The 15438-nt window shown below is 51.9% G+C and overlaps 1 protein-coding gene across 1 annotated transcript in view; it reads right to left on the bottom strand.

Moving 5' to 3' along the window:
- FOXN3 (forkhead box N3) overlaps window positions 1-818 on the bottom strand; it is a 296318-nt gene extending 295500 nt beyond the window's left edge. Inside the window, exon 1 of the mRNA XM_004698756.2 lies at window positions 710-818. The gene's annotated coding sequence lies outside the window, so the exon portion shown is untranslated. The remainder of the gene's footprint in view (window positions 1-709) is intronic.
- Between the last annotated feature and the right edge of the window lie 14620 nt (window positions 819-15438).

The raw sequence follows: 15438 nt of genomic DNA, 5'->3' as shown, positions 1-15438 counted from the left end.
ACAGTAGCTCACTCCCATTTCTGTGCCAAGGGACAGTGCCACCTCTCTCTTCTCTGGTGGCCAAATCGAACCAGTATAAGAGCTTAGTCCTCCCTCTTCCATGAATTCTTCCCGAATTCCTTCATCGAAGTCTCTCAATTCCCAAAGCAGAGAGTTACTGTTAGCACACTGACCGGAGCCCCAAACCAAGAGCCACCAGGGCCAGGCCCTTGCAGGGGACTCCAGGGACTCTGGCTAAACGGTGAACTCCACATGGACAGTTTTAGACTTTTTGATCCCTACTAGTCCCCAGAAGGCATAGCAGATACTGAACTTGACCAAAAGGTACAATCTTACAAAGATGTCTATGATGAACATGAAATCTGGCATGAAAGACAATGAGAGGAACTACTTGTGGAACCAGTATCTCCAGGAAAATTCCAGACATCTCCCCATTTCTTGGTGTGTCTCTGACAGAGACCACAATGTCAAATAAAGAGGCGATTCATGGGTTTCAGTGATCTTACTGCCTAAATTGATTGACCACCCAGTCAGTCTGATCAGCTGCATAAATTGATCATTAAGAAGATGGGGGAGAAGGCGGAAGCGCACACCAAGTGACAGAGGAACAATCCATTCAGTATTTGCATTTAAACACAGCTCAAGGGTTTCGTGTATTAAATGTGACCCAAGTCTGGTGTAGGGGAACAGGAGTAGGTGGACTGATTACCTGAGTTGGAATGGGTCCAAGAAACCGAGGTCAGCATTGCTCCGGTCACAGAAAGGACAGAAGGGCCTCCCTCATCGTGAGAACACGGGACTACTGGTAGATGATGCTTCTAGAGGCTGGTGGGGAGAAACAGAAGGAAGGATTAGAACACAGGGGGAAGGGCAGCTCTCTTAACTGCAATAGGGGTCTTCTTCTCCATCCTGACTGAAAAACGGCACCCCTCCGTGGCAAGTCAGTTGCAACAGCACCTCTCTATTTCTCGGGTCGTTAAGGAAGCGCTGGGTCTTTAATGACCAAGTCTTCTTGCGAGAGCCTCCAAAAGGTCCCAGACATTAGAAAATACAGGCAGCAGACATTGCAAATCATCTTCTTTTACTACAACGGTCATTGACACGTGGGTGAGATAGCTTTCTACTACCACTACCATTGAACCGCAGAGGTGAGAGAGCAGCACAATGATTCAGCACTTGGCTGAGCACTGAACGTGTGGCAGTTTGACCAGATGAGCTGTTCTGCAGGGCAGAACACCTGCGGGTCTGGTCGCATGAAGATTACAGCTTAGGAAATCTGATGGGGCAGTTCTACTCCATCCTGAAGGGTCACCAGGCATTGGCATCAACTCGATGGCACCCAACCACCACCATCAGCACCAGTGAAGCACCTTTCTTTAAGAAAGCAGAAGCAGAAGCACCACCAAGGCCAGCATCCCCCAAAGGACCAGGCTTTATCCGCTAGGGAGACCAGGTGCACAGGTAGCAAAGTCACAGACTCTCTGAACCTGCTGGGAGCCCTGCCATTTACAACAAAATGCTCCTGGCTCAAAGATCCCCCACACTAAAGCCCACGCTACAAGCTGCAAGTTATTGGACAACAGTTAGCCAATAAAGGGGCACTATTTGGAAGATGCTACATGAGACAGATCACAAGATAATTTATTTTTTTTTACAAGATAATTTTTTGATGGAAGATTGCACTTTTTTATCCTAGTCTTGATTGAGGACAAATGGATAGACTCTCTCGTATAAAGAATAGTATTATCCTCTGAGCAGTAGCGTGAAAATGTTAGGCCATGCATGCATTAGGTTCTCAAACTGCGGGCCTCAGACATGCAGCACAAACAAAAGCTTTCGCTGCAATGGCATGGGTTCCACCCAAGATCTACCGACATGGGCTCCTTATTGGTGGAGAGCAGAGGCTGTTTGAACAAGGCACCCCAGAGAGTCCACCACACCTTAGATCATGACTCCATCCCCCCATTCAGAGAGGGCCTGTTGTCAAATAAAGATATCTCGCTGTGTTGTCTTAGGAATCCCCGTCCCTGCCATCAAATTGATTCTGATTCACAGCCACCCTATAGGACAGACTAGAACTGTCCACATGAGTTTCCAAGACTAGATCTTTCCGGCAGGTGGTTTCACCCTATTCACCTTGCAGTTAACAGCCCAATGCATAACCCACTCTGCCACCAGGGCTACTGTGCTGAATCCCTGGGTGTTAAAAACAGGTAAGCGGTGGACTATTAACGAGAAGGTGGTGGTTGAACCCTCGCAGGCCCGCCCCCAGGAAGACCTGGTGATCTGTTCCCAGGAAGCTCATTGGTCAGGACGCCCTGTGTAGTACTTCTGCTCGGACAGGTCACAGGGAGTTGCTCTGAGTGAAAATCGACTTTCGGGCACGGAACAACAACGCTAAGTCATCAGTTAGAACCAGCTCGCCACGATGGAGAATCCACTGGACGGCATCTAAGAAATACGCTTAGTATTTGGTGACCTGAGCTTACCAGAAGCACTGTCAAAGAAAGGTGTGGCAAAAAGGTGACAGCCCTAAAAGCCCTAGGGAGCACCTGGGGCCAAAGCTGAGGGCACCTGGTTCACTGGAACTGCGTGTTCATCCCGTGACAGGCAGAGCTTTGAGCGAGGGACTGGAGAGTCTGGGAGGGCCGGAGAGAGAAGAAAGGCATTGTCCACTCTGAGAATCATCCCCCAAACCAAACCAGGGCTGGTGGTCAATTCTCACTCACAGGGACTTCACAGGCCGGAGGAGGGCTGTCTGAGGCTGCCAAGCTTTATGGAAGCTGAAAGCCTCAGCTCGCTCTTCAGGAGCAGCTGGTGGTTTCGAATTCCTGACATTGCGGTTAGCAGCCCAACACATGCAGAAAACCTTGTGGAGTGCCGTTCTACGCTGCATTACAGGTCGGAATCAACTCCACAGCACTAGGGCCCGAAGGCTTCTGAGCCCCGTCTGCACTTCCGACTGGGAACACCACACCTGTATTGGGATTAACAGCTGAAGGTTTGCCCGGAGGAGAAACCAGGGAAAAATTTCAAGTAGATGCAAGCAGCGGGAGCTCACAGTAGCCTGAAGCCATTCCACAAGGGAGTGCCTCTCCCAGAAGGCCCCAAGGGCATCGCTATATTTCACTGAATGCCTGAAGTTGAACTTTGCATCTATTGTCAGGAGAGACCAGACCCCGGAGAAGGACATCGCGGTTGCTAAAATAGAGGCGCAGCGGAAAAAGAGGAAAGCCCTTGGCAAACATGATGGACGGACACAGTGGCTACAACACTGGGCCTGGCACAGGAGCAGTTGTGAGGATGGCGCAGTACCGGCAGTTTGTCATTCAGTAATCCACAGGGTCGCTATGGGTCGCAACTGTCTCAATGGCACCTAAAGCCAATGACATGGGACTTGTAAAGCAAAATCCTATCAAAAGGCATAGAACCATCCTCACCATTGAGATATTTGTGTGTGTGGGGGTGGTGGTGGTTGTGAACAATGATTGTGATCAGATGGTCCTTTGAAAAGACGAAAGAACACTCCCTGCGCCTTTAAGACTAGCCTAAATATTAGCAGAGACAGCCAATCCGAGCCGAGGGGTCCACCGGCCAGCCACCAAATTACTACTCCAAAAAAGAGTCCCTGGCAAATTTTCCCTTTTTGTAGTTGGGATTGTTGGTTCATGCCCCTGCCCTCAGCATCTCCCGGGGAACGTCTCCAGGCACACCGACATCTCTGACAGCAGGAATTCACCGTCTCCACAGTAGTGCCCTCCCAGACGGACCATTCACAAGCTGATTTCCATACGTAACTGGCAGAGAGATTAATCAGGCTTCTAAGCCCAGCACCTGCCGTGGGAGTCCTTCCCTTCCCTGGCGAAGCCAAGCCGCCGGCCCCCAGACCTTTGCTTCTGAGCCTCCCGATCTGTCTGGCAGGAGAGGGCCTGCTCCCATGTCACCTGAGTCACTCTGATTGGTTGGCTCCCTTCTGAGCCCCCCACAGTCTTCATGCACATGGCAGCTAGGTCAGAAGTACCCGAGGGTAGAGCCAGGCCCAGTGGCACCACCTTCCCCTCCCTCTGTGCAGGGCCGGGGCTCGTATTTCTGAAATCGAAGAGGCTCTTCTGCTGCAGTGTTGCGTCCAGCTGGCCTGGCCATGCAGGGCCCATGCACTGCAAAGTATGTGTCCTTTCTTGTTCTACTCTTTGTAAGGGTCTGAACTTGACTGAATTCAGCAGCTGCCGGGCCCTTGGTGAGCCGATGGCTAATGACTCCCTAGCCTTGCTCATGGTCCTCAGTCCAGTTAAGCTTCCACTTGGGGTTTTCATTCTGTCCTGGGCAGGCGAGATCAACCCTCCACAAAGAGGCCTTCCCGAGGCAAGAGTGGGAGGGCGGTGTCTCCATGTAGAGCCAGCCGATCCAAAGCCAGCCAGGAGGCAGAAGCTGGCTGGTGACATCATCCAAGGAACTGAGGCCTCGGCACACCAGGATGGCTCTGTGTCCAGAACCCGGCAGAGTCCACACCCCTGGGGTCACTAGCCAACCGCATGGCTCTGGAAAAGTTAGTTAACGGCTCAGGTTCCAGGTCACTTCTCTGCAGTATCAGGTGTTCACTCCCTAGGGCTCCGTTCAGCTTGGAGATTGTCTGATCCGATGAATTTGAAGCGGAGCCCTGGTGGCCCAGTGGTTTAAGTGCTTGGTTGCTAACCACAAGGTTGGTGGTTCCGATCCACCCGACGCTCCAAGGGAGAACACATGCTTGTCTGTTTCCATACAGCCTTGGAAACCCTATGGATCATTCTAAGCTGCATCGACTCAACGGTAATGGGTTTTTAAGACTTTGAAAAGAGCAGCCCTTCGCCTGGGTACTGGGCTTCGTACCAACAGCTGATGTGTCTCAGCATGTCAATTCCACGCTTCTCTTCACACCAGGTCTTGTCTCCCACGGGTGGGTTCGAACTGCCAACTCTTGGGTTGCCAGGTGAGCACTTACCCACTGCCCCACCAGAGTCCCTTTACATCAGGCTAAATGTGATCCAGTTTAAACAAACCATTACCAAACTCACTGCCATTGTAGATTCCAGCTATAGCGACCCCAAAGGACAGAGCAGAACTGTGCCTCTGGGTTTCTGAGACTGCAACTCTTCACGGGAGGAGAAAGCCCCATCTTCCTACCACAGAGCAGCTGGTGGTTTCACACGGCGACACACAGTTCACGCACACGCCACGCGTGACCCACTATGCTGCCAAGGCTCTGCCCAGGAAGCTCAGGGACATCAAAACGTGGCTGAGTTGCCCTGAGTGCTTGCTGTTAAGACAGGGATGGCCTCAGGAAATCTCACTATTCAATAGGCAGAGATCATAAGCATTTGAAAGTTGTTCAACAAAGGTAGATTTTCACAAGGGGTTAAGGAGTCAAGTAAAACCAGTCATTGGATGGGACGATGAAAATACATAAGCCGTGGCACTCTTTTGTTGCTGTTGTCATGAACAAGACATAGAACATACCCTTTGTCAAGGCGACATTTTTTTTCATATGCACCAGTGACATCAGTCACATTAATCATGGTGTCCCACCATCACCAGCATCCATTGCCAAGTTTTCCATCAGCAGGAAAGCCCATAGTCAAGCTCAGTTAGGGAGATCCACAGCTCATCAGAATGCAAGGCTAGGATTGCAGACACTCAGTTAGGAGAATAGGAAGGGGGAGGAATCATAAGGTTATGGGGTGGAAACGATATTGAAGCTCAACCTTTCCAAGTAGCCAACACAGCCTGCAGCCACAAAGTCGATTTGAACTCACAGAATCCCTGCAGCACACAGTAGGACGGTGCTGGGGTTCACCAGGATATAAATCTTCATGGGAGCAGACTGCCCATCTTTCTCCCAAGGTGCACCTGGTGGGCTCAAACCCCTGACCTTCGTCAGTTAGCAGCTCGGCACTGGACGCGCTGCGCCACGAGAAAAGGTAGAGGCATCTGAGCAGAAGGGACTAGAACCGTCTGTGTATGGCTGGAACACCGTATTTGGGGTCCTAAGGCAGTGTCACCCAGGGGCCATACCCCAGTAACGTACCCAGTGCAGTGGCATCCTAAGACTGTAGTCTCTCAGGACTGTGGTACCCCCAAAGCAATAGCATCCTCAGAGTAGTGACACCCCAGGGTAGCAATACCCCAAGGTAATGGTACCTCATGGCTTATGCCAGGGCAGTGACAACCCCAGGTTCAGTAGCACCCCAGGCAATGACACCCGAAGGAGGTAGTATGCCACCCCAAGCAATAGTACCTTCAGAGCAGTTATACCGCAGGGTAGCAATACCCTAAGGTAACAGTACCTCAGGTCAGTGGTACTCCCAGGTTCAGTGACACACCATGGCTTGTTACGTCAGGGCAGCGACAGTCCCAGGGCAGTGACAACCTCAGGGCTATGGCACTCCAGGGCAATGGCACAGGATGGTCAGGAAGGAGGAGACTCAGAGGGGGGTCTGGGAAGGGTCTGGCGGGTGCCAGGGAAAGACCTGCCTTCTATCCCGGAGCCACAGGGACGCTCCGGAAGCTCCTGGGCAGTCACCAGGGAGCAATTGCTCGGAGAGTGAATCGAGGCACGTCCATCGCTGCCACAGAAGCTCAGTAATACGGTTCAGCGATAATACGATGGCTCCTTCTGCTGCCATCCCATGCTGCCACAATTTGGGAATCCCTCCATTTCAGTTTTTCTAAATCAATTTCCCGGTGCTTCAAATGCAGCCCTTGAGTTCCCTACATCCACTGCCAGGATTTCACATTCAGATCGCTGCTTGGCCTCGAGCTGGGAATTGGCTTTAAATGTAGGTTTCTGTGTTATTTTATTCTGATGCAAGAGTTAAAATAACACGGCACAGACGGGCTGACTTTCTTAGTGGGGGAGGCATTTCCACTGGAAAATATGCCTGGAACTGTAGATCACAGGGCAGAGACAGATGAGCGGCCGGCTGTGGCCGCTCCCCCTCGGTGCTCTCAGTCAGACACAGTTGGATTGGTCACCCACAGTGGCTGCGAGGCACTTTCTGGGCCGCCAGCGTGCTCGGGGTCTCTCAGACGCAGGGACAGAAGATCACGTGGACTCCACCCAACACCACGACCACCCCAACGGATGGCGCTGGTTCCTCTGCCTTGAGGGGTGGGGGGTTCCTCTGCCTTGAAGGGGGGGGGCAGCAAGGGTGTGGAGAGAGCACCATGCAGCTGTCACAGAGACTCGACTCATTGTGACCCAGGAGGCCTTCTTGGTGGAGTGGGGGCAGTTGTGGTATCCCAACTCCACAGAGTGAGAGGAAGGAGCTGCCCTTGACCACCAGTAAACCAGTAAACCAGTTCCGGCCCCGGGGGTGACTCACCCCAGGTGTGTTAGAATAGCAACTGTGCTCCACAAGCTTTCCATGGCTGGTTTCTTCGGAAAAAGATCTCCCAGCCTTTCTTCCCAGGCACCTGCAGGTGAATGCGCCCTCCCAGCATGCTGGTCTGCAGCCTTCTGCTACCTGTGCCACGGAGCAGTGCCAAAGGCTGCAGCCCAAGAGTCCTGATTTAGACTGTTGAACTTGATTGCACATCAGAGTTTCCCAGCATCCCAGGGTTCAAGTCCCCGAGCTATCACTCAACACCTGCCCACCGTCTAGACCCCCTGGTGTTTAGACGCTCCTGGTGCCCACCACCACCACCACCACCACCGCACACCTCACATCAGTTGGGTGGGCACTGCTGCCACCCATTCCCCGACGCACGTAAAAACCAGCCTGGGACATTCCAAGGCAGCCACTTCTACAAGTCCACTTCCAGCCAGAAAACTCCTCCCACTCAAACAAACAGAGGAGCTCCTGCGGCCACACCGTTTCCCACGCCCTCCACTAACACAGAGCGGGGGGTGGGGTGGGGGTGTCAGGCAAACGTTTGCTTAAAGTGAATAATGGGCACAAGTGAACAAGAGTGCGACAACAGAAGAAAAAGAGGGGAAAATAACAACGCTCTAAGGGAGCTGCGGTGTCCTTGAAAGCTCCCCAATCACAGGGCGCGCGCAGGGAAAGCCATTAACCCAATGCCTAGGCTGCGGCTCCTGCTCGCAGAGGTCTGGCAGGAACTGTCTCCTCGGTGACTCCACCGTTTGGTGGCAGACTCACACACTTCCAGAACTGAGCCTCTCGACTCGGTTGCCCTCTAACCAACCGGAGTCATCCCGGGTGAGGACCAGTGCAGGCATTATCAACCCAAGCAGGGAACCAGGCATCGGTCAGCAGATGCCACAGAGGAACAGGGTCGTCCCAGGAAGAAGAGTGGCTATTCGCATACGCAGCCCTGAAAGACAATGGAGCCCCGATTGTGCTTTTAACCGCACACCCAATCAACCTCGCCACCGGCTGGTCTCCCAGTCAGAGTGATTTCCAAGCAGCGCACAGGCAAAGACCTTAGTTGCCAATAACGTCGGGGGCAGTTAAAGGATGCTCGTGCAAATGAGATTTGCTCTAAGACTCGGCTATTCTCAACCCCAGCCTTCTCATCTCTCACCCCTCACCACCACCTTGCCTGCCCTCCAAAGCATAAGCTTCCCCGACAATCTCCTTGTGAAATATGTCAACTACCAAACCCGTTCCCCCCACCCCACGCCCCCTTACCTTTGTAACCCCTGGCTTCCTCAGATCATCTTTATCCCAGCATGGGCAATTGTTTGCCTGGGGAGCTGGCAACTTTCAACTTTGCCCAGATTTGGCGGTTGGTCGTGGAGAAGAAGAATGCAGCAATGTGCGGGAAACACCCCCCCATTCACCGCCCCCCACCCTCATGCATTGCTCAGCTGAGCTAATAACACGTCTGAATCTGGAGCTGGATTTTTAAATTCTTTTACACTTACTTAATATAGTGCGTGCCGTGCCGCCTGTCCACTGATGCGATATCAGAAACCTGCAAGCTACTATTTCTGCAACTGTGTCACTGTGGAGAGTCTGAAGCATGTACGTAGCTGTTGCCATAGAAACAAACACAGCTAGGGTAGAGTGCCACGCTGTGTTAATTCCTTCACCCATGAACCCCAGGGGAATGCTAACATTCATCTCCTTTCTCCTTTCGTCTCACACTGCTTTAATATATTTTTTAAACATTATCAAATGATGTACTAAATACATATGGCACACCTGAAGCCGGCCGGGGGCTGAGGTGAGCCGTGGGGCCAGCCTTGCCTGCCGGGTGGCTGCTGCAGGTGGCGCAGTTATGCAATGGAGCTAGCTCCTCGCCAACTTCTCCTGGGAGACCCACAGAACTTTGTGTGTGTCTCTCTCTCTTAAAGGCAGGGGTCAGACAGAGGGTGGTGAGCTCCCTGTCTCACCGCAGAAGCCTCCGCACCGAGGAAGATGCTCTCAGGAATATGCCCTCTAAGAGGAAGATGCTCTCAGGAATATGCCCTCTAAGCGTCGCAAGAGGCAAACTTCGTGCAGTGGCACCCAGCTCTGAGAGGTGCTCCTCCCCTCCGACAAGAGCAGGTTCCCGACTGTCCATCCGAGTCCTCTTCTGTAGGGAGGACCTGACTCCCTCCCCACGGGCTTCAGCGGCCCCCACTCTTCCTTGGTCCCCTGAGCCCCTGGAAGAAGATCTTCCGTTGAGCTAGTGAGCTGACTTGCGGTTTCCCTGGGATGGAGAGATCCTTTCATTTGCTCCGAGTTCAAATCGGGGCCCAGATCCATGACAGAGCCTGTGCAGCGACTACACACCCCTTTGTCACCAGGTCCAGGAAGGCCGAGTCATGTCTGTATTGGAGCTGCAGAGCCCGCTTCCCGTTATTCCATCGGTAAACCACTTTCAATATCGGGGCCCAGGAGACAAAAGTAAAGCTGTTCAAAATCTTAATTACATCCCATCCCTTGGGCTAGTTAAAAATATACAGTCTGGATGAAAGGGTGTCTGTTTTAGATTTGCATGCTGATGGGCTCCCCCCTCGAACACAATTTTCTCACTAAGCATTCCATCCACCGCCTTTCACCATGCAGGTGCGTGACCCTGAACTGGCCTGTCTTCCACAAAGCTCCGTTTTAGGTACAGGATTAGGGGGAGATGATCTTACACATGACAAGCAAAGGGTTCTATTATTTTCCTAAATTGGATCATCCTTGGTTATTTACTGTGGTGATGATCATCATCATAAATACATCTTGGAGAAAAAAGAAAAACAAAGCACAGGAGAGCTACACCTCGCTGGGTACGGAGAGAGGCCCCTTTTTAAAAACAATCTCAGAATGAAGTCAAAGTCCAGGTTAAAAAAATTTTTTTTTGATCATTTTATTGGGGGCTCATACAACTTTGATCACCATCCATACATACATCAATTGTGTAAAGCACATTTGTACATTCGTTGCCCTCATCATTCTCATTTGCTCTCCACTTAAGCCCTTGGCATCAGCTCCTCATTTTCCCCCTCCCTCCCCACTCCCTCCTCCCCTCCAAAATTGTTTAAGCCTAGTTCCTGAGAAGAGCAGGGCAGCTAGAGATGACCTGGGACTGTAAACACACTTGGTCGCCAGGTACTTTGCAGTCCAGCATGTACCTGGTGGCATTGTTGAGTACACGCTGGACTGGTCACCACAAGGTCAGCGGTTCAAACCCACTGCCATTCCCAGAAGAAAGATGAGGCTGTCTGCACAGTAAAGATGTACAGCATCAGAAACCCGTGAGAGGGTCATTGTGAGTCAGTATTGACTCGATGACAGTGGTTGGTGTTGGATGTATAAAGAAACAGAACAGAACACACTGCCAGCGAATGAATCCTGACTTTTAAGTGACCCTACCGAGGGTTTTCCCCAACTGTAGGTCATTGCGGACAGCCTCATCTTTCTCTGGAGGAGCAGCTTGGTGGCTTTGAACTACCAGCCTTGAAGTTGTCAGCCTAACCCACAGAGCCAGCAGGGCATCTTCTTTACTGTATGTACATCTGTGGAGAATGACCACGCACGTTCCCAGGGGCTGTCTCATCTATCACTGTCCCCAATTTACAGACAAGAGCACTGAGGCCACACAAGTCACTGACTTGCCCGTGGTGGCACATTGAACTTCAGGACCCAAGCATGACTCACGCATTCCATGAGTCACAGTGTCTCCAAACGTGTTCACAGATGGAGCAAAGGGTGTTCAGAAGCTACAGCAGTGCTGCTTAGTAAGGAACACTGATAAGTCAGTGCTAACAATCTCCCTGCCATGAAAGAGACCTGGCTTTCCATGCCATCCCTGGCCAAGACACCAGCCTCCGGCATGTCGCCCCCTTGCATCTGCCAGTGGAGGCTACCATGGTTCTGCGATGTTGAACAGGTTAGAGCAGAGCTACAAGGAGAAGACAGACTAGCAGAAAGGCCTGGTGACCTATTTTCAAAGACCAGGTCATGAAAACCCTATGGGTCACCCAGTGGGGTTCCCAATTGGCCCCAATTGGACAGATACTAAATACCGTGTCAACAGATATGAGGATAGCCATGGCTGGTAGTTGAATGAAAGCTGCACGCTGTTTGCCTGACCATTTAGAGGGAGTTCAGAACCTGCCCCTCAGAACGACCTCGTCTCAGACTGCTCATACTGCTCACACCCTCCAGAGCGCCTTCCTTCCCTTCCTTGCCCAGGTTCCACAGCCCTAAGCCCTGGTTGCAGGAAGAGCCAGGCAGTTGGGGCCTCCTTGAGCCTTGGAGGCCAAAGGGGAGCAGCAAAATGCAGGCATGAATAAGTTAGTCTCCCTAAGGAAGGCAGCTGTGTTGCTTCTTATTTGCAACAACCAGAAAATAAAACGTTGTTTTCATCATGGCTTGGGGCTATTCCTAACCTCCTACCCACATCCCTCTGGATTTCAGGAACCGCCCGCTGGTACCTGTAGGGACAGAAGGAGCATAGGACCCATGGTTAGGGGTGGGCCCAAAAGAACTGAAAACCGAATGCTTTCAGCCGAAGAGGCACACCAATGTTCCCTGCAGAAGAAAACTCAAAGGTCCCACAACAGGTGAGTGGATCAACAAACCTCCAATACCTGCCTCTGAGGGAAAGCCACTCTACCATCAGAAGAAATGAAATAAAATAGCAAACCATGAAAGCATGCTGTGAGTGAGAGAAGTCAGACACACAAGGACGGCTATGTCTGAACTTAGATGAAATAGGAAAAGGAATAGAGGCCAAAAATGAGTGGTTAATAAGAGGTGTGGAGTGCTCGCTTCGGCAGCACATATACTAATAAGAGGTGTGGCAACAGAGCCCTGGTGGTGCGGTGGAGAAAGCATAGGGCTGATAACTGCAAGGTCAGCAGTTCAAACCTACCAGCCACTCCCTGGGAGAAAGATGAGGCTGTCTGCGCCCATGAAGATTTACAGCCCCGGAAACCCTAAGGAGCAGTTCTACCCTGTCCTATAGGGTTGCTGTGAGTAGGAACAGATTCGATGGCAGAGGGGTTCAGTGTAAGAAGGAAGGGAACAGGGGGAGTTTCTGTGGATGGTGATGGAATCCTCTGGAAACAGTTAATGGCCCTGGTTGTTTTGTAGCACACGATGGGCCCACTGAACTGCACTTGTAAAACACGCTGGATGGGCAAATACTACACTGTTATGTACTTTTACCACAATAAAACGATCTATTTTTAAAAAGAAGATGCACTGGATGTGGTCGAGCTGCCTTTGGACGAAAGGGGACGCCCCAGAAGTGGATTTTGCCAGTACACTGGGTTTCACGAGGTTGGCCCAGCAGTGCATATAGTACGGCAGAAGACATCCCCAAAGGCTGGGACCTCAGGAGCCGCTTCATGGGCGGAGGCTACAACTGGGGAACCTGGGAGAGAACACCCCGAGTCAATGATTTGATGCTGTTTGATGAGATGCATTCTTAAATCGCTTACCCAGAGAAAAACGAGAGGGCCCACGTGGACAACATGGTTAACCTCTTCTAAACAGTGTCCACGAAGGAGCCCGGGTGATGGAGTGATAACAAGTCGGGCTGCTAACTACAAGGTCAGCAGTTCGAAACCACCAGCCATTCCACGGGAGAAAGAAGAGGCTTTCTACTCCTGTAGAGAGTTTCAGACTTTGAGACCCACAGGGTCACCACGGGTTAGAAAAGACCTGATGGCAGTGCGTGTGGTCTGTGCTGGAGAAGAGGCAGCATGGTTGGATTATTCTGCACATGTAACCGGGGTGGGGGTTGGGAGGGGGGTGCGCAGGAAAAGCTCCCCACTGGGGTGAGATTCTAGGCAGAGTATGTTCATGCCTCAGGCCTCCCCCATCCCTCACCCCCGGCCGGGCCTCAGCTGGCAGCTCAGGGCCCCAGTGGCCCGGCCCTTGTACTTCCCTCTGTTTTGATTCCCATCCAACAAGCTGAGATGTGAATCTGGCTGAGAAGCCAAAGCAGGGAGTCGATGAGAATTTTGCAGGCCTGAGAAAGTGTCCCCAAGCACTGAAGTGTCTGCTTTTGGATGTCACTGACTCTGTCAAGTAGCCTACAGCCAGTTCACCAAATGAGCAATTTGCCTGCCGTTTAAAACCCTTCCGAGCGTTTTTACAGGAATGTCCTTTCCTTCTGTGCCTTCTCCTTTGGCAGGAAGCTGCTTTGGGATCAAGCTTTCTAAGGACACACCCAGCTTGTGTAAAAACTTTCATTGATGTGCAATTTTCATTTGCAAATGAAATGAATTCAGGGGGTGGGAGGGACTGGCCAGGAATGCAGAAACCACTCAACACCGAATTGAACGCTCAGTGAGCTGGTTATTAAGGAAACCAACCTAGGAACTGGTTTTATGGGAATGTCTCACACACACACACACAGTGGCTGACTTCTCAGAAAGAGATCACCTTGCCTTTCTTCCTGGGCACTTCCGGGGGGACTCAGGCATCCGACCTTTTGGCTAGCAGCCAAGCACTTAACTTGTTGTGCCACCTAATGACTCCTGTTTTTCCTTGCCATATTTTAGGATGCTAAAGCTCTCCACCTGGCTCAGGCCCAGGAACAACTGTGAGGACGGCACAGGACCGGGCAATTTCCTTCCCTTGTGCGTAGGGTCGCTATGGGCCGGAACCGCTCTGCGGCACCTGACAGCAACATGAGAGTTCTCGAAGGGGAGCTGAAACCGAGACCCCACACCCCGCGCCTCGCGTGCATCTCTCTGTGGCTTTTTGCCTTTTCCTGTCTCATCATTGCACGAGATGCCCCAGTGAGGTTCCAGCCTCCACAGAAGGGGCGTGGTTCTGGATGGCTCCGCTTTGTCTTGTTCCCATCATGAAGTTAAGGTGCAGGCGCCACTTAGCAAAGCCCAGCTTACCAATCCTCACCGGGTGCCACGCTCCCTTCCCCAGGCAGCCCCGGATGCCCAGTGGTGCCTGTGGAAGTCCTCGGCAATGCCCAGGCTGCAAACACCTGAGAACCGCCTGCCCCCAAACCCAAATCTTGAAGCTAGGGTAAGCGGAAGGCCCACAGTTCAGGGCTGGCCAGCATGATTGGGCCTGAGGACACCACCAAACCCCCAGCTGAGTCAACCCCCAGTCACGGTGACCCCCTGAGCGGCAGAGCCCAACTGTGCTCCATGAGGCTTTCAACGCTCCCCCAACTCCCAACCTTTTCCCCCTAAAGTAAATTGCCATTCCTTTCTTCCGACGTGCCGCAAGGTGGCTGGAAGCTCTGATCTTTGGGCTAGCAGCCAACCAAGTTAACCATGAACACCACCAGCGACTCCCTGGTAGCTCGAGCCCCGAGCAGAAGGCTCGGGGAGCTGCAGCATCCTGCCCAGGAGACATTTGAAGGAAAATGAACGACCGGGCTTCCCTCCTTTGAGACCAGAAGACAAGCTGCCCCCTGCGAGGTCAGCATCAGGCTGGGAGGTGGGCGCTTCTATGAGGCTGTAAGGTGCGCTCCTCACAGTCAGTACCTGGGCTGAGAAAGGTGACAGTCTCAGAACAGGCTGTAGGGCATGGAGCTGTCACTCGTGGGAACGACTCAATGGCTGCGTGTGTGTGTGTGTGTGTGTGTGTGTGTGTGTATGTGTGTAAGTGGCTCACAACCACCTTATCCATATCAATGTTAGTCCGGGTAGACTAGAGAAACATCTATAGACACTCAGGTGTATAAGATAGCTTTATATATAAGAGTAATTGAATATTGAGAAAACATCCCAGCCCAGACCAGATCAAGGCCATAAGTCCACTATTAGCCCATATGTCTGATACCAATCTATAAAGTTCTCTTCAGATTCACAAAAGACATGCAATGACACTGAATGCAGGATGATCACAGGCCCATGGGTGGAAAGTCTTGTGGATCCAGTGGTAGTGTAAGCATCTCAGCACTGGCAGGGGTCTCCATGTGGTTCCTTTGGCTCCACAGCTCTGACTGCCATCAGTCCGCCTCCATGTGTCTTGTCAGCTGCACTGTCTCCCAGGGAGTGAGCAGAGAGAGTGTCTCCCACCTCCAAGGAGTAAATACAGG

The sequence above is a fragment of the Echinops telfairi genome, unplaced genomic scaffold, assembly GCF_000313985.2.
Source record: "Echinops telfairi isolate 266 unplaced genomic scaffold, ASM31398v2 ScPeMD7_18;HRSCAF=68, whole genome shotgun sequence".
Lineage (NCBI taxonomy): Eukaryota > Metazoa > Chordata > Mammalia > Afrosoricida > Tenrecidae > Echinops > Echinops telfairi.
Note: the sequence above shows the minus strand (reverse complement) of the source record. Positions and strands in the feature narration are given on the sequence as shown.